A 19,744-nucleotide genomic window follows, 5' to 3' on the forward strand; every position below is an offset into this window, starting at 1 on the left:
GTGTGAAGGATGGTGGAAGGATGCAGATCCCACGTCCGTATGGACAGGTGTTTCAGGAGGCGGAGGCGGTTGTGAGCTTTGTTTTGGATGGTAAGGAGATGAGGACTCCAGGTGAGGTGGCGGTCGAGTGTGATGCCAAGGTATTTGAGGGTAGGAGTGAGGTGGATAGGACGGCCATAAATGATGAGGTAGAAATCACGGAGGCGGAAGGAGCGGGTGGTGCGGCCTATGATGATCGCCTGGGTCTTGGAGGGATTAACATGGAGGAACCACTGGTTGCACCAAGTGGTGAATTGGTCAAGGTGGGTTTGGAGGGTACGTTGGGACCGTTGAAGGGTAGGATAAAGAGCTAGGAAGGCTGTGTCATCAGCGAACTGGTGAAGATGAACAGGAGGAGGAAGTTTGGGCATATCAGCAGTGTACAGGAGATAGAGGAGAGGGGAAAGGACAGAACCTTGGGGCACGCTGGCCGAGGGGTAGAAAGTACGGGAGTTGTAATTGTTGATAGTCACATAGGAGGGACGATGGGAGAGGAAGGAAGCAACGAGACAGACGAAGTTGATGGGGAGAGCATAGGTCTGGAGTTTGAAGAGGAGCCCGGGATGCCAGACACGGTCATAGGCGTTCTGGAGATCAAGGGAAACAAAGATAGCGGAGCGATGGGAGTTAAGTTGGAGGGAAAGAAGATTGGTAAGGTTAAGGAGCTGGTCGTCGGCGGAGAAGGAAGGCCGGAAGCCACATTGGGTAAGAAGAAGGAGGCGGTGCTGGTTAAGGTGGCGGTGAATACGGCGAGAGAGGATGGCCTCAAAGACCTTACTGAACACGGAGGTGAGGCAGATAGGACGATAGGAAGAGGTATCAGAAGGGGGTTTGTTAGGTTCAGGGAACAGCAGGACACGGGAAGTCTTCCAGAGGTCGGGGTAAAATCCAGTGGAGAGGAGGACATTGTACAGGGTAACAAGGACAGACAGGAAGGATGGAGGGGATTCCTTGAGGTGACAGTAAGTGACGCCGTCATGACCATGGGCGATGTTGCGTTTGGAGTGGAGGACGAGTGTGATGTCTTGTGTGGTGATGGGAGTGTTGATGTCTGAGGGGGGTAACGGATCCAAGTACTGGAAGCTAGGGGCGAGTGGGGGGACAGAGGTGTCAGTGTGGTCAAGGACGGTGGGGAAGATGGAGTACGAACAAAGTTTCGGAAAGTGACGTATTAATGGGCCACAAGGAGACGGGCGTGACTGAAAGTAACATATATCTGGACGTTAAAAATGCAACATTTACTGTGTGAGTGTAGTGTAGTGGAAAGAATACATAATTAAATTTGTACGAGGGTCCTTCAATAAGTAATGCAACACGTTTTTTTTTTCTCGGCCAGTTTCGGTTGAAAAAAAAACGGAATTTATTGTGAGACATCGTGGACTATTCTCGCTTCAGTTCCAGTAGTTCCGTGAAGTTCCGATAGATGGCGGCGTTATACGTAGCCTTCAGAATCACGTCTGTAACGGGAGTGCGTGCCAAGCAGAGAGCTGTCATTGAATTTCTTTTGGCGGAAAACGAGAGCATCATCGATATTCACAGGCGCTTGCAGAATGTCTACAGAGGCCTGGAAGTGAACAAAAGCACGGTGAATCGTTGGGCGAGACATCCATCACCATCGCAACAAGGTCGCGCAAACCTGTCCGATCTTCTGTGTGACAGCCGGCCGCACGCAGATGACTCCTGCAATGTTGGAACGTGCGTACATTCTCACGCAAGGTGACCGACGGATCACAGTCACACACCTCACTGCACAACTGGATGTCTCCGTTTGCGGTGCTTACACACTCGTCCATCGAGAGGAGCTTTCAAAACATCACTGACTGTTCTTCCTTATCCAATCTACAGCCCGTGCTCTCACCTTCTGGCTTCCATCTGTTTGGTCCAATGAAGAATGCTCTCCGCAGGAAGCAGTACGCGGATGACCAGGAGGTTACTGATGCAGCAATACGTTGGCTCTGATGTTGTTAGTAGAGTGGTACCACGTGGGCATACGCCCCCCCCCCCCCCCATACGCCCAGTAAGGTGGCATAAGGCCGTCACATTGGACGGAGATTACTCTAAAAAATAGCGATTTGTAACCAAAAGAATGGGGAATAATATGGTCCATTGGAATCCTGAATAAAACCAACCTGTTCCAGAAAATAGATATCCTACATCACTTGTTGATTTCGGGACCAAAAATTTAGCACACAGCACTGACATCTCTGGCAACAACAACGGCTCTAACCCAGCTGGGAATCCAAATGTTCTAGGATGAGTGGTGCACACACATCATTCCATACTGCTTCAACTCTGCATACGAGTTAATGAGTCATGTTACCTGCCTAGTAGTGGTATATCAGTTGCCTGGGCAGCCCATGACCAGATGGTTTCAATTGATGAGAGATTTAGAGAACGTGCTTTCCAGGGTAACAGTCACACCCTCTGCTTCGAAGTGTATCAGTCTTCCGTTATCTTGTTGAAGGGTAATGTCACGGAGACATCGAAAGACACAGCCATTGTCCTTGACAAGTCAAAATGTAACGCCTGCTGTCAAAATTATCGGTGTTTAGCACCCTATGCCACCAATTACCATCGCACTACGTACTGGGCCTATATGAACATAGGTCTTGCAATGTTTTTTCTGCTTGAAACCTCTGCTTATAAATATCTCCATCATGATGCTGTACACACAACCAGCATTCGGCCGAAAAGACGACTTAATACCACTACTGAGCCCTGTGTTCTCTTTAGGCTTGGTGCCGAAATTTAAGCTGGTCCGCTATTACTGAAATACAGTTGCTGCCTGCTTGGCGTGTGCTTAATCAGTTTGACAACACTAAAATCGCTCCATCACCATCTGCTGGTCATAAGCAACATACTGTAATAGTATCGGATGTGAGGACGTCGTCAGTTGCCAGGATGGTCCTGTGCAACCAGGCTGGCGTGCACAGGATGATGCGTTGAAAAATACCAGCAACACAGCGGTCGTGTAATTAAAAAAACAAAATCAGCAAGTACACTGACAGAAAAATTCGCAACACCAAAATATAATTAATATGGAGTAATGAAATTTCAGAAATACAAATTTAAGAGATAACACTGCAAGATCACAGGTTAAGTAATGTAAGCGAGAGATAAGCCATTGCAAATGTGAGATGCTGGCATGTTAATAACTGGTGTAGCAGCGAGAATATTGAATGCAAGCATGTAAACGAGCCTGCATTGTGCTGTACAGGTGCAGGATGTCAGTTTGTGGAGTGAAGATCCATTCCTGTTACACTTGATCGGTCAATAAAGGACGGTTAATTCTGTTTATGGATGACGCTGATGTCCCACGTGTGCTCGACTAGAGGCGGATCTGATGATCGAGAAGGAAACGGCAACATGTCGACACTCTGTAGAGCATGTTGGGTCACAACATCGATGTGTGGGCGAGCATTATCCTGTTGGAAAATACCCCCTGGAATGCTGTTCATGGCCGGCCACGGTGGCAGAGCGGTTCTAGGCACTTCAGTCCGGAACCAAGCGGCTGCTACGGTCGCAGGTTCGAATACTGTGATGTCCTTAGGTTAGTTAGGTTTAAGTGGTTCTAAGTTTAGTGGACGGATGACCTCAGCTGTTAAGTACCATAGTGCTTAGAGCCATTTGAACCATTTTTTCTATTCATGATTGGTAGCATAATAGGTGAAATCAACTGACTGAGTTACGGATTTGCAGTCAGCGTGCGTGGGATAACCATGAGAGTGCTCCTGATGTCATACGAAATCACACTCCAGACCATAACTCGAGATGTAGGTCCAGCGTGTCTAGCACCCAAATAGATCGGTTGCAGGTCAACTGACCTCTTTCTAACCAACACACGGCCTTTGCTGGCACCTAGGCAGAATCAGCTTTCTTTGGAAAACACAACAGACATCTACCCTTCTCTCCAATGAGCTCTCGCTTGACGCCACTAAAGTCACAAACGGCTGCGGTTGGGGTCAGTGGAACCCACGCTACAGGGCGCCTGGCTTCAAGCTGTCCTTGCAGTAACCTATTTGTAACAGTTCGTTGTGTCACTGTGGTGCCAACTACTGCTCAGATTGCTGCTGCAGATGCAATATGAAGCGCCAGAGCCATACGCCGCACACGAAGGTCTTCTTTCTCGGTAGTGCCACGTGGCTGCTCGGAACCCAGCCTTCTTGCGACCGCACTTTCTCGTTACCACCGACGTCAACAATCATGTACAACAGCTGGATTCCTGACAAGTCTTTCTGCGGTATCTGACCTATTGCAAGACACTATTACATGACCTCGTTCAAACGCAATGAGGTGTTGATAATGGCGTCTTTGTTGCCTTAAAGGCGTTGTTGACTAACATCAACTCACCACGTCCAATGTCAATGGTAACTAATGCCAACAACCGTTACATCGTGTATTTAAAGCACACCTGATTTGTATCCTTATAGCTGCGCTACAGTGCGACTGGGGCGAAATTTGAATAGACATCATATTTCAGATATAGAAACACACCCACCAACTTTCGTTTATGTCGCACAACTTCATCTTCTTGTTGCGACTTTTTTCCGTCAGTGCACAGTCTTTATTGAGTATGATGGTCAAACTGTGATTGACGACGTTGACTTGATGGCGTGCGTTGAGTCACAGGCAGCAGCTGCTATCTCATCAGATCGCGAGTAGTGTGTTTGGTAGTGGTAGCTTGTGGATGTCAGGCAGGAGGGCTGCATCAATGAAGTGGCAGTGGATGGTGGTGGCCTTAGAGACGTGGTCCTAAAGTCAAAGGTTGGCAGGTAGCAGGTGCGCATTTACTGGATAGTTAGCTTGCTTCAAAGGTCGGTCGGGTGCACGTCACACTGGCACGTAGACCCCAAGCCTAAAACCCGTTGGAGACGCCCACAGGTCGGATGAAGGAACCCCGTAGGTGGTCAGTTCTTGGTGGCCACGACTCTAGCCCCGGAATTAACAGGTCTAGCAGTGACTGGTTGACCAGCAGCTAGCGAATGAAGTGGCTAGATACAGCCGAACCTGATTGGCCAACCGTCTACCGGCAAGCAGTATGTCTCGGCATCGGTAGTCGTCGAATACAAAGACACTTCTAAGGTCTGAGCGGCGGGTATCTGAGATGCCTCTTCCCAACTTTGTTGTGACTTGGTACTGCTTTCGAGCACTAAGGAGACCAAAGCAGTGCAGTATGAGGAAATTTAGTTTGCCACTGTCGTGGATTGAGGTCTTGCTCCATGTTGTTTCAGCAATATTCCAGCCCTGGAAGCAGTGTTTCATAGGCAGGTAGCTTGTCCGCCTCGCCATGGGTGTGAAGTCTGCATGGAGAATGTTGCCACAACAAAATAATGTAGTTCTTAACGTTTGTGTTTTCCCCACAACAACAATTGTGCCACATGATACAGTTGTTACCGTGAGGTTCAAAGTTTATGAAGCATGCGAAATCACGTTAACGTGCGGAAAGCGAAAGTTTGTCGAGTTTTGTCACACGTTTCACATCGACAACCTCGCAGTCTGGCGGTCAACATTCACTTTGCTGTGGAAAAGTGTTTAACTATTTTTATACCGCACTTTCATAACCGTAACGGGCACTAAACCGTAGTAGTTTGCGTATGTAAAATCATCAGATTTGCCAATCAGATAACGTCGGCGAATTCATTCTAGTCAAGCAACACTTATGACTTACCCATGAATGCGCTGGAGGGCCATGCCAGTGCGCGTGTCTGTAGTTATTACGCGCGTATGGTTTTGCTCCGACTTGGGTCTACACTGCTGTTCATTTTCGGACTGCCTGGTTATACGGAACAGTCTCTTAGAAAGGATGGTAGCCTGGACTTACCGACCTTGCTTAACTATGTTGTGGAATGTGGACTGACACTTGAGGATAGCCTTTGGTAATTCTTTTAATTACTTTCCGGCTGTCTATCTGCCATTCTACTACTCGGTCTTTACAGTAGTCTAGGAAACTGTTGTACAGTACGCATAATAATTATTATTAGCATCACACGATAAAGTGATACACAGTTACACTTTTTACTACAGAAACAAGAAGTTAACCTACAGTCACATGTGGCGAAAAAAAAGAGAAGAAAAAACTGTGCCACTCAGAATTAGTAATGTCTTCACAACCTTCTCAAAAGCGAAGAAGAGTATGTTGTGTAACATACTGTACAACCAATATTGCAACTCCCTAAATCCACCGCCAACAGATGCGGCATTTTCCCTACTTTTCTGTTTTCCATAGCGTAATTTTCTCACTGTCGCTATAAAAAAGATCTCCGTACGCCATCACTAACAGTTATTGTATAAAAGGTAGTAGCTTTCTCATGACTTGCATGTTTATATTTTTTTGACCTCCTTTCTCAATTTTCTTATGAGCACGGCAAATCACTACATACTCCACCTGCGTAATGGGGTTATTGATGGAGGGCCATCGATAGAAGTACAAGTAACTTCACCAGGGAAGTGTGCTGTGACCCTTGTTCATGCTGTAGCATTCCAGGTTAATGGCTGCTAAGTGGTCACCCAAGGATAGCTGAACAGCTGCCTACCTAGTTGTCAGGATATCAAGTTTGCGTGACCTCGGAAAATGGATAAAGCGTGTTCCGTGGCAATGGCGAAGCAAGATAAAGCCCTTTGAAGATAAATAGGTTTTGTTACGGCGTAAAGTGAAGCGCCGGCCCACCAGTCGGGAACGAGAGAGCAGAGAGGGCTGTGAAGAAGACGTCAGCCAACTGCACGCCGACCGACCGCTCTGCGGGACGACGACGAGACAGCAGGGGGCCGCTATGCGAAGATAACACAAGCGCCGGGCCCGACTGGCCGCGGCCCAGTTCTACAGCAGCTTGAAGACTAGCAACCAGATAGAAGCGTCAGAGTTCATTACTTTGCTCGTACATTCTATGTAGCTCAAACTTGGAATTATTATACTGAAGAGACTTCTTATTTTGTCTGTCGGCCTTTGATTGGGACACATCTGTTTAACACAAAGTTAACTACTGTCGTTTTCTTTTCGTAATAAAATTCATTAATGCGATTTGTTTGAATTGTTTGTTTAGCGATCCTATGCGCACCGTGTTCGACGACAAGGCAGGATTCAACAGGTGTTGTTGGCAACGCCTTCTATACAGGGTGTTACAAAATGGTACGGCCAAACTTTCAGGAAACATTCCTCACACACAAAGAAAGAAAATATGTTATGTGGACATGTGTCCGGAAACGCTTACTTTCCATGTTAGAGCTCATTTTATTACTTCTCTTCAAATCACATTAATCATGGAATGGAAACACACAGCAACAGAACGTACCAGCGTGACATCAAACACTTTGTTACAGGAAATGTTCAAAATGTCCTCCATTACCGAGTATACATGCATCCACCCTCCGTCACATGGAATCCCTGATCCGCTGATGCAGCCCTGGAGAATGGCGTATTGTATCACAGCTGTCCACAATACGAGCACGAAGAGTCTCTACATTTGGTACCGGGGTTGCGTAGACAAGAGCTTTCAAATGCCCCCATAAATGAAAGTCAAGAGGGTTGAGGTCAGGAGAGCGTGGAGCCCATGGAATTGGTCCGCCTCTACCAATTCATCGGCCACCGAATCTGTTGTTGAGAAGCGTACGAACACTTCGACTGAAATGTGCACGAGCTCCATCGTGTATGAACTACATGTTGTGTCGTACTTGTAAAGGCACATGTTCTAGAAGCACAGGTAGAGTATACCGTATGAAATCATGATAACGTGCTCCATTGAGCGTAGATGGAAGAACATGGGGCCCAATCAAGACATCACCAACAATGCTTGCCCAAACGTTCACAGAAAATCTGTGTTGATGACGTGATTGCACAATTGCGTGCGGATTCTCGTCAGCCCACACATGTTGATTGTGAAAATTTACAATTTGTTCACGTTGGAATGAAGCCTCATCCGTAAAGAGAACATTTGGACTGAAATGAGGATTGACACATTGTTCGATGAACGAATATCAGAAGTGTACCCGTGGAGGCCAATCAGCTGCTGATAGTGCCTGCACACGCTGTACGTGATACGGCAACAACTGGTTCTCCCGTAGCACTCTCCATACGGTGACGTGGTCAACGTTACCTTGTACAGCAGCAACTTCTCTGACGCTGACATTAGGGTTATCGTCAACTGCACGAAGAATTGCCTCGTCCATTGCAGGTGTCCTCGTCGTTCTAGGTCTTCCCCAGTCACGAGTCATAGGCTGGAATGTTCCGTGCTCCCTAAGACGCCGATCAATTGCTTCGAACATCTTCCTGTCGGGACACCTTCGTTCTGGAAATCTGTCTCAATACAAACGTACCGCGCCACGGCTATTGCCCCGTGCTAATCCATACATCAAATGGGCATCTGCCAACTCCGCATTTGTAAACATTGCACTGACTGCAAAACCACGTTCGTGATGAACACTAACCTGTTGATGCTACGTACTGATGTGCTTGATGCTAGTACTGTAGAGCAATGAGTCGCATGTCAACACAAGCACCGAAGTCAACATTACCTTCCTTCAATTGGGCCAACTGGCGGTGAATCGAGGAAGTACAGTACATACTGACGAAACTAAAATGAGCTCTAACATTGAAATTAAGCGTTTCCGGACACATGTCCACATAACATCTTTTCTTTATTTGTGTGTGAGGAATGTTTCCTGAAAGTTTGGCCGTACCTTTCTGTAACACTCTGTATATTAAAGTTGGTCACTGACCGTGACTAGGAAACGCAGAGGAGTCGGTATACATTGAATGCAGCGCTGGCTGCAGCCGGCGGGGTGGCCTCCCTGAGGTAGACTGTGACGACACTGACCGTGACTAGGAAACGCAGAGGAGTCGGTACATTGAATGCAGCGCTGGCTGCAGCCGGCGGAGTGGCCTCCCTGAGGTAGGCTGTGACGACACAGACCAGCTGCGGAGAAGCGGCCAACAGCAAGTGTTGCGGCAGCCCAGCAGGGGGCCAGCCAGGCCCTGTGTGGCTAGGCTTGAACCCAGGTTCTCCAGATTCGATGGAGCGTAAGGAACTGTTGGACGCCTCCATCGGAATGGACCCAGTTCGAAGCCTAGAAACATCACGATAGTGGGCGCTAGCAGGCCTGAGACTGCATCTAGTAACGGGTGCGGATCGTGAAGGCTGCCAGCTGGCACGGAGACTGCATCGAAACCAATGCTGGAGTCGAAATCAGGACCGTAGCTGAAATACAACACGGCGACGGCGGTAGACACGTCTGAAGCCCAGTCTGACATTCGGGCAGGACAGTTCTACAGTTGAGGGGTGAGGGACAAGTCCCAGGTGTAAGCTATCTTCGGCTGGGCTAGAGGCCCAGATATACCTGTTCGGGTCGCGTTGTAGTGTCAAAAAGACGTGCTTCCTGTCACGTACGCCTGAGAAGTGCTACTCCAGGCGTTGGTGTGGAGGAACTCAGCCCGTTGTAAGACAGCCGGCGGAGTGCAGGACGTTGAGGTAGATGTGTTGCAGTGGCTGCCACTGGAATTTCGTAACTGGCAGGCCGCTTGTCCGACTGTCGTGGCTCGCTCTAAGCAATGACGTAATAAAGTTGCAGTTTACCGGCGTGTCAAACAATATCAGTACTAACCTCTTTTTGGCAAATAATGCAGTCATCTATAACGAACCAGAATTTTAAAAAGCTACAAAAATATCTAGTCAGATCTTGATTAGTTTAAAAGTTGTGCCAAGATTGGCAACTACTTTTAAATATTCAGATTTCTAAACTGTTTGTCGAAATTTTCTCGGGCTTCGATCAAGGTGGCTGCGTTCAAATTTGGAGACGTTTCCATGATGTTATTAACATCACCTTCTGGGGAAGTGTAGATGATCCCTTTTCAGCCATAGGTATTACAATTTATTTTTGTTACATTTATTTTTTTTTCTTCCAGTACGGGGCATATTTGGCTTTGAAATAATAACAGTTTTCGAACGTGAGTCATTTATACTTGTTATAATTTTACAATATAATCATTCAGACATTACCATAAATAGAATTGTTACTTTTATGTCATATTAACAGTCCTTTAGTACTAATCGGATGCAGTGTTCGAAGGGATGGAATAGGTAGGACATCACAGGGTACGGAGTTTGGGTGGAGTGATGGTACAGAGGTGAGGTGTCTCAGTTACTATATACGTGTGGGGCTTAGTTACTACATACATAGGTCAGAGCTGCGCTGCGAGCATGCAGCCTTGCTTAACTCCTGTTTTCACTGCTACTGAATCTGGCACGTATAGTTTTCGCACATGCGCTTGAAAAGAGCAATTGTTTTCTTGTGGATTCCATAAGCTTGCAGTGAGCCCCATATTTTTGTTCTAATTAGACTGTCGAACGAGTTTTCAGAGTCTACGAACAGCATGTAAAGCGGTGACTGGTATTCATAGGAATGTTCAGCTATTATGCAAGAACGACCTTTCCTGAATCCTGCTTGTTCTCTTCTTACCTTCTTGTTTACATATGCTTTTATCATATGTAGGGTTATTCGCGAGAGGATCTTGCTTGGGACTGAGAGCTATTTAACGTAGTACTGAATCTTGTAATGGCACAAGTAATGGATGAAATGAGACGAATAAAATGTGGCAATGGAACACACCCAGAAGACCCAGATTTTGCAGATGGCCTTTGCTTTCTATCCTATAGCCTCAACGACATTTAGGTTAGTGTTTTTTAACGTCCCGTCGACAACGAGGTCATGAGAGACGGAGCGGAAGCTCGGGTTAGGGAAGGATGGAGAAGGAAATCGGCCGTGCCCTTTCAAAGGAACCATCCCGGCATTTGCCTGAAACGATTTAGGGAAATCACGGAAAACCTAAATCAGGATGGCTGGAGACGGGATTGAACCGTCGTCCTCCCGAATGCGAGTCCAGTGTGCTAACCACTGCGCCACCTCTCAACGACATGATACATCCTTTACAGCATTTAAACATGTAGAACTGAAAATATTTGCAAATTCTGTACAAGGTATTAACGCAAATCTCACGAGAACAAAAACAGTAGAAAATGCTGGTATCTGTTTAAATGGACGTTCCAGCATGTGGTATTGTAATGGGTCTCTAGATCGAAACATCAACCAAGAAACATAATACACTCCTGGAAATTGAAATAAGAACACCGTGAATTCATTGTCCCAGGAAGGGGAAACTTTATTGACACATTCCTGGGGTCAGATACATCACATGATCACACTGACAGAACCACAGGCACATAGACACAGGCAACAGAGCATGCACAATGTCGGCACTAGTACAGTGTATATCCACCTTTCGCAGCAATGCAGGCTGCTATTCTCCCATGAAGACGATCGTAGAGATGCTGGATGTAGTCCTGTGGAACGGCTTGCCATGCCATTTCCACCTGGCGCCTCAGTTGGACCAGCGTTCGTGCTGGACGTGCAGACCGCGTGAGACGACGCTTCATCCAGTCGCAAACATGCTCAATGGGGGACAGATCTGGAGATCTTGCTGGCCAGGGTAGTTGACTTACACCTTCTAGAGCACGTTGGGTGGCACGGGATACATGCGGACGTGCATTGTCCTGTTGGAACAGCAAGTTCCCTTGCCGGTCTAGGAATGGTAGAACGATGGATTCGATGACGGTTTGGATGTACCGTGCACTATTCAGTGTCCCCTCGACGATCACCAGTGGTGTACGGCCAGTGTAGGAGATCGCTCCCCACACCATGATGCCGGGTGTTGGCCCTGTGTGCCTCGGTCGTATGCAGTCCTGATTGTGGCGCTCACCTGCACGGCGCCAAACACGCATACGACCATCATTGGCACCAAGGCAGAAGCGACTCTCATCGCTGAAGACGACACGTCTCCATTCGTCCCTCCATTCACGCCTGTCGTGACACCACTGGAGGCGGGCTGCACGATGTTGGGGCGTGAGCGGAGGACGGCCTAACAGTGTGCGGGACCGTGGCCCAGCTTCATGGAGACGGTTGCGAATGGTCCTCGCCGATACCCCAGGAGCAACAGTGTCCGTAATGTGCTGGGAAGTGGCGGTGCGGTCCCCTACGGCACTGCGTAGGATCCTACGGTCTTGGCGTGCATCCGTGCGTCGCTGCGGTCCGGTCCCAGTTCGACGGGCACGTGCACCTTCCGCCGACCACTGGCGACAACATCGATGTACTGTGGAGACCTCACGCCCCACGTGTTGAGCAATTCGGCGGTACGTCCACCCGGCCTCCCGCATGCCCACTATACGCCCTCGCTCAAAGTCCGTCAACTGCACATACGGTTCACGTCCACGCTGTCGCGGCATGCTACCAGTGTTAAAGACTGCGATGGATCTCCGTATGCCACGGCAAACTGGCTGACACTGACGGCGGCGGTGCACAAATGCTGCGCAGCTAGCGCCATTCGACGGCCAACACCGCGGTTCCTGGTGTGTCCGCTGTGCCGTGCGTGTGATCATTGCTTGTACAGCCCTCTCGCAGTGTCCGGAGCAAGTATGGTGGGTCTGACACACCGGTGCCAATGTGTTCTTTTTTCCATTTCCAGGAGTGTATGTTCCCAGATACACTATTCTCAATGTACATTATCTTAACTGTAAAGTGAATTCACTCATATGAACTGTATCCACTGTTTTGGGCAGAGTGTTTAGCAAGTCTTAATCTTTTTTTTTTAAATTTTCGTTAAATTTATCTGTCTGCTCTGTGTATAATGGAGCTAAAATCCTCGAATTTGTGAGAATGGGGATGGAATGATGCATTGCGTATTATATTGTATGTATCGACACGTTTCTTGTTAAGGTGCTACTAGAAGGATACATTTTGTATTTTAGGGTATGAATCCGCAGGTTCCCCGCATACATCAAAGCTAAGCCTGCTAATAACAGAGCTAATCGTAACATCTGGATTCTTTATGTCCGCTGTTCCATTGTTGTGTTGTACATTTGAACCCGCATACTGAGTGTTGAACAACTTGACAACTTGGATGTAGTATTAGTAGTCTTCTGTTTCTTACACAAGCACTTGCTGAACAGTTCAACCGTCTCAGGTTGTGACTTCTCTTCTCCTAAAACGCACTGACCTTGTCAGATTCTTCAGATAACAGTGCATTCATCACGTGCAAACAAAAATCACGCGTCTTGTTTTATTCTCGAGTTATACAGGCCTTAAAATTTGCTGTAAACTTACGTTCAGCTGAGTCACGTTCCTTCATTAACTCTCGCATTGAAGGTGTAACTTCTTTATATTCTCCAAAGCGGTTGTTTAAAGCAAACAACTTTTTTTCAAGCGAAACTAACTCTAGCTTTCTTTATTATTTTATTTTTAAGTGGCTTTTATGACTTTCAACCTTGGCGAATTCAGTATTTCCTGTCAAGTTCTTTTATTTTGAAAGTCGATAATCAGCATTACGAAGCAGAACCGCAGAGGTACCGGTGCGTTGTGTGTATACATGTCGCAATTGCGTAAGCTTTCGTTAATTAACAGACCTGTTTGCGATCGTCAGACACAACTCTCGTCATTCTCCGGTTCTGGTTCTGGTCCATTACACAGGGCAGCGCAGCTGAAAGTAGTCCTCCTCCCCTCTGAATACGAAAGCAATATTTCAACTACCGAAAGAGAGTTAAAAGCTACAACTATGGACAGTTTTATGCGGTAGTCGATTATTAACATTCTTCTGTCTGCAGTTCAGTTTATTTCATCAGTGAAGTTAGACATTTGTCTTAGGAGTGTGCAAAATGACTTTCTCGATAGAAGAAAGGATTGAAATTGTGGAAGCATATTTGAAAACCGGTTCGATTAAGGAAACTCGCGAAATTTTCGGGGTCAAGTATCCAGATAGGCCACTACCAGCAAAGAGAGAAATACAGAGTCTTTATAAAAATTCGGTCACTACGCATCTGTGCAAAATGTAAAACGACAAAGGATTCTTTCAGTTCGCGCAGCAGAAGCTTTTGCAGATCTTTGCCGAAGAAGTATTCAGAGCCCAAAGAAGTCTATACGTAAACTGGCCCAAAAGGCGCGTGTAAGTAGGAGGGGTTGCCAGCGGATATTGAAAAGTCTTAATTTGAAGCCATACCGTGTGACGGTTGTGCAGCAATTGCGGGAGGGCGACAGAAACGTGTAGATTACTGCACGTGCCTCTTGAATAACATCAGCGATGGTTTTTTAGACCCTTTCCATTACATCATGAGTGATGAAGCATGGTTTTATCTTTCCGGCCATGTGAATTCACAGAATACGAGGTACTGTGCGTCAGAGAACCCTAACATTGTGTGTCAGCAGCAACACAATGATGAAAAAATCGGCTTGTGACGCTTTGTAACAGGTACGCGCACCATTGGACCGATGTTTTTTGTACTGCCCTCAACACGGCTGCGTACAAGCTAATTTCTAATACACTTAGTGCTCAACTCACTGAATATGAAAGACAGCACTGCTTCTTCCAGCAAGATGTTGCAACAAGCCCACGCCCTACGGATCCCTGAAACGACTGCATGATGTCTTCACTGAGGAACAAAGCATCAGCGAACATTTATGGCCACCACGTTCACCAGATCTAACCACATGTGTTGTTTTTTTTTCCTGTGGGGAAAGCAAACTCTATAAAACAAGTCCACACGCAGTACAGGAACTGAAAGACAATATTAACCGTGAAGATGCCGTCGTCGGTGTCCGAACTTTAGGCCGGGTGTATCTGAATGTGCTTAGATATGCACAGCTGTGTACTGATTTAGCAGGGGTTCATTTCAACATCTTCCATAAAAGTATTTTTGACTATTTTTACACTAGAAATAAATGGCAAGTCGTTTTCAGATCCTTATTTCTGTAATTTTACTTCATTTAATTCATACTATATAACGCAATGAGAGTTGTAAAGCAGAATGACCTGACCTTCTTGTATAACCTTCAGCATTCTTCCACTCAAAAGTAATAGCATTCAAACCCTTGACTGGTTGCCCGCATTTAAATTTGCTGCAGATTTCCTGAATCGGGAAAGCAGATGACAGGACGGTTCCCTCCCACGCTTCCCCAATCAGAGCCTATGCTACGTTTGCAATGACATCATCATGCGCTTAATCCTCCTTCTCTCATTTTAATACTCACAATGAGTGACGTGGGGCAAATGTTAAAACACTAACTCGCATTCTGGAAAAGCGAGTTTCAGACCTCAAAACAAAGGTAATCCGTGGTGTCTTAGTAAGTAACTTCAGGCGAACGCTTGGTTGACATTTTCGAAAGGTCACTACCACTTGGCTTCCACGTCCTTGTCCAGGTGGGCATTACAATGCGCGATTGATGGGTCGGTAAACTCCACATTTTTCCTAATGTAATATTCTTGAGCCTTTCGCAACTACTTCTTATCGAGTTTCCAGCTGGTGCTCTTTTTCGGATGTTAGACCAACGGGCGTTTTGTCGTTCTTCTGACGCTTCGCTAGCGGAAGTGGCTAGCACTGTCAAATGTGCACCCTCTCCCGCTGCTATTCGTGCTGGCGAAACGTCAGAAAACCGTTAAACGCCCGTCGACGGAAGATCCCGAGAGGAATACAATAAGGTCACATGTTTCTCAAGGTACTTCCACTAAACGCAGTGCTGTTGACCAACGCTATCTCGTTCATCTGCTAAATCGGCTTCACTTTTTTAGTGGTCGTTAGTAGTATATCCGCTATGTAACAGCCTTTGATTTATGTTTCTCCCTTGCAATCTGTTTCCGTCGCGACCACATCTCACATCGACGAAAGCTTTTTCTACCAGTTTCCGTAATGAAAATGAATTTGTTTATCCTCGACTGTTTCTGAGAACCTATAAGTGATACAGGCAATAATAGGAAAATTCGGGAATTTGTGGTAAGGTGTTACGGGACCAAACTGCTGAGGTCATCAGTCCCCAAGCCTAACACTACTTAATCTAACTTAAACTAAATTATGCTATGGACAACACACACTTCCATGCCCGAGGGAGGACTCGAACCTCCGACGGGGGGTTCAAATGGTTCAAATGGCTCTGAGCGCTATGGGACTCAACTGCTGAGGTCATAAGTCCCCTAGAACTTAGAACTACTTAAACCTAACTAACCTAAGGACATCACACACATCCATGCCCGAGGCAGGATTCGAACCTGCGACCGTAGCGGTCACGCAGTTCCAGACTGTAGCGTCTAGAACCGCACGGCCACTCCGGCCGGCTCCGACGGGGGGAGAAGCACGGATCGTGACAAGGCGGCCGAGACCGCGCGGCTACCCCACGCGGCAGACAATAATATACCAACGTAATTTTACAATTGTATGTTGTAAATAAACAACCAATTTACAAATTCTACGAATAACTGTTACAGCTGCCCACGAGAAAGAACGAAATTTACACACTTGAGAAGGCTGTGGTTCAAACCCTTGCCAGGCCATCTCGATTCGGATTTACTGTCGTTTCCCTAAGTCGCTTCAGGAAAACTCCGAAAAGGTTCGTCTGGGAAGACACAGCTGACTTCATTACCTATTGGTACCTACTGCAAGCTTGTGCCCCGCCTCTAGTGACCACGGAAAGCTAAACTCCAGTTTTTCCTCCTTTGTATATACGGCTCCCATAATAACGAGTTCTTAGTTCGTGTTAACACGCCAAGCGATATAAAACTGCTAGTAGCCCAGAACCAATTACAATTACAGTTCATAGAATTTCAATGTCATTTGCCGAGTACAGTAGATTATCGTCAAAGAAGTAGAGAAGAAAATTTAAACAACCGGGTTTCTGTTCCGTGAGGTTTTTACGGATGAAGCGACATCCTCTTCAAATCCAATACGTGAAGAAATCGAATTTTTGAACGAAACTGAGAATAGGTATACGATAGACTAGTGATCAACAGCTATAATCATCCTACAGTTGCAGGTCATGATGACGTGCAGCGTGGCGTCACCTCGTCACTAAATATGTCTCGTGACCCACACGATCGGTTGCCCTAGTCATTCGCTTGGAAATGACATAGCATGCCTCTGCCAGATCTCATTAACGTTAATACGAAATGGTTTATATTCCGGTAAGTCTTCCTTCCTTGATCTACCCTTTCCAAGTGTTAGAGGACCTTATCGGAATAAAGAACGCAGCTACTTCATCGCATTTTCGAGTGTTCAAAAATCAGTAGCGTTGGCTTAATAATTATAAAATTTCAAGGATAACAAAACCATATTAGAAATGCGAACTTTTCTGATTATCAAGGTATGCTGATGCTGTTTGGTATCAGAATTACGGTACATCCTTTTAAGAATAAAGTCGCTCTTCAGCACCATGCGAATAGCCCATCTACCCTTGGGTAAAAGAAAATAGCTCATTGGCTCCAGTAGCAACTGATTATGACATCATTTTTGCGTAGTAAAACCGTTACTAAGGAAGAGCTGTGGAGGTTAGGAGTAAAGGATCAGTTCTGATCTTCGAAGCGCTTTGCTAGAAAACTGCATGGAGGAAAGAGACCTCTCGGTATGAAACGTACGTGCAGGGTCTCGGGGAGTAAGTCGCAGTTATTGTATAACGGACAGGTGTACCACTGACCTGTGTGACTGGCTATGAGTATGACGCAAGTATCCAGCAGGAAGCAACCAGATAGCACTGACAGCTGTCACTAGCCGCAGATCATGTATGGTTGATCTCCTTCCCTGCCTGTATCTGACTCCCACTTAGCCGCACGAAACCCACAGCGTTCCCATAAACTGTAGTGTCTCGTAACAGCTGTTTAGTACAGCAAAGGAGAAGGGCCTTTATGCACTTTAGGACGCTATATTTACATGCACGAGTGTAACTGGTGTGCGAAACTACCAGTCTTCATAATAATCCATAATATTGAACACACATTAGTCGACGAGAAGTTACTGGGATTTTTGATGAGTTAAGGGGAGACCAGTTGTTCTTGAAGGTGCCTGAAGGATAGGCCTGTTCTAATTTTCATGAAAGGTATATTTATTCTCGTTATCATATAGCAACGGAATATTACGTGTATTGAACGGGACAGACAATAGAACACTATGCAGGAACTAAGAAATGGCTCAATAGGTCTGGTAACGATAGCACTGCATGCAGAGGACAGGACATGCGTAGTGAAAAAATCTTTGAAAATTATAAAGACCTCCAAGAACAGAAGACAATGGTGTATAAAGCGAGGAAGCCAATAACTTCACAGTAGAGTAGAAGGAATATCTGAGACTATCAAGAAAATAAAAGCTACTTACATATTTTTATTTTTATTTGTGTATGTATGTATTTATTTATTTTTGACACGTTGAATCCGTCAGGGAAAATGAACTCGTCAGACGCATTTTCTTGTGAACAAGAAAACTGAATTTCGGTGATATATAGTAGGAAAAAATGGCAATGGAAAGAACAAAGAAATCAGATAAAAAATCCTGTTATCAAGCAGTTTCTACGACTCGAACACAAGTTAATGGAGTGAGGACGCAAAGGAGGTTGGTACCAGGAAAAACTGATTAAAACGAACTTGGTCCACAGTTGATCGAAATTAATAGAAGAAAATTATGGAGAATAAGGGGGAAGCATCTATGATAGGCGTTTACATTCTTCACCAGACAACTCAATAAATGTACCAGAGAGTAAATAAAATTAAACCTGCAAACCAAATCAACCTTTGGTCAGACAATTAGCTTATAAGGAGCTGCACAACTAGGTAGTTTATGCAAAAATATTAATGTGCATTTCTTAGAAATACCATGATTTACATTGCAGGTATCAGTATTTACAAGAAGCGTCTTAGCAGTTAAGATTATGGGCTGATTGAGACTGGAATCCTCATTATTATCCTTCACGGGAAGCACTTTAACCATCTGAGCTCCCTGAGACGTCCTCGCTGTTGTACTCAAGGCTGCAAGCTGTCGGTTCCTCCCACCTATTCTGCCCACTTCAAAGACCCTTTAGACCAAACCTTACCATTCTAGTACTCCTGGAAGATAGGAAGTGACGCCGCGGACTGGCTTAGCCGTAGTCTAGGAGTTATTTCGCGAACAACACTTCCATTCTACACTGAAGCGCCAAAGAAACTGTTATAGGCATGCGTATTCAAATACAGAGATATGTAAACAGGCAGAATATGGCGCTGCGATCGGCAACACCTATGTAGGACAACAAGTGTCTGGCGCAGTTGTTCGATAGGTTACTGCTGCTACAAAGGCAGGTTATCAAGATTTAAGTGAGTCCGAACGTGGTGTTATAGTCGGCACACGAGCGATGGGATGCAGCATCTCAGAGCTACCGATGACGTGGGGATTTTCCCGCACGACCATTTCACGAGTGTACCGTGAATATCAGGAATCCAGTAAAACATCAAAGCTCCGACATCACTGCGGCCGGAAAAAGAACAGGACCAACCACGAATGAAGAGAAACGTTCAACATGACACAAGTGCAACGCTTCCGCGGATTGCTCTAGACTTCAATGCTGGGCCATCAACAACTGTCAGCGTGCGAATCATTCAACAAAACATCATTGATATGGGCTTTCCTAGCCGAAGGCCCACTCGTGCACCCTTGATGACCGCACGACACAAAGCTTTACGTCTCGTCTGGGCCCTACAACACCGACATTAGGCTGTTGACGATTGGAAACCTGTTGCCTGGTCATACGAGTCTCATTTCAAATCGGGGGGATGGAAATGTACGGGTATGGAGACCATCTCGTGAATCCATGGACCCTGCATACCAGAAGGGGATTGTTCAAGCTGGTGGAGGCTCTGTAATGATGTGGGGCGTGTGCAGTT

The sequence above is a fragment of the Schistocerca piceifrons genome, chromosome 3 (genome assembly GCF_021461385.2).
Source record: "Schistocerca piceifrons isolate TAMUIC-IGC-003096 chromosome 3, iqSchPice1.1, whole genome shotgun sequence".
Lineage (NCBI taxonomy): Eukaryota > Metazoa > Arthropoda > Insecta > Orthoptera > Acrididae > Schistocerca > Schistocerca piceifrons.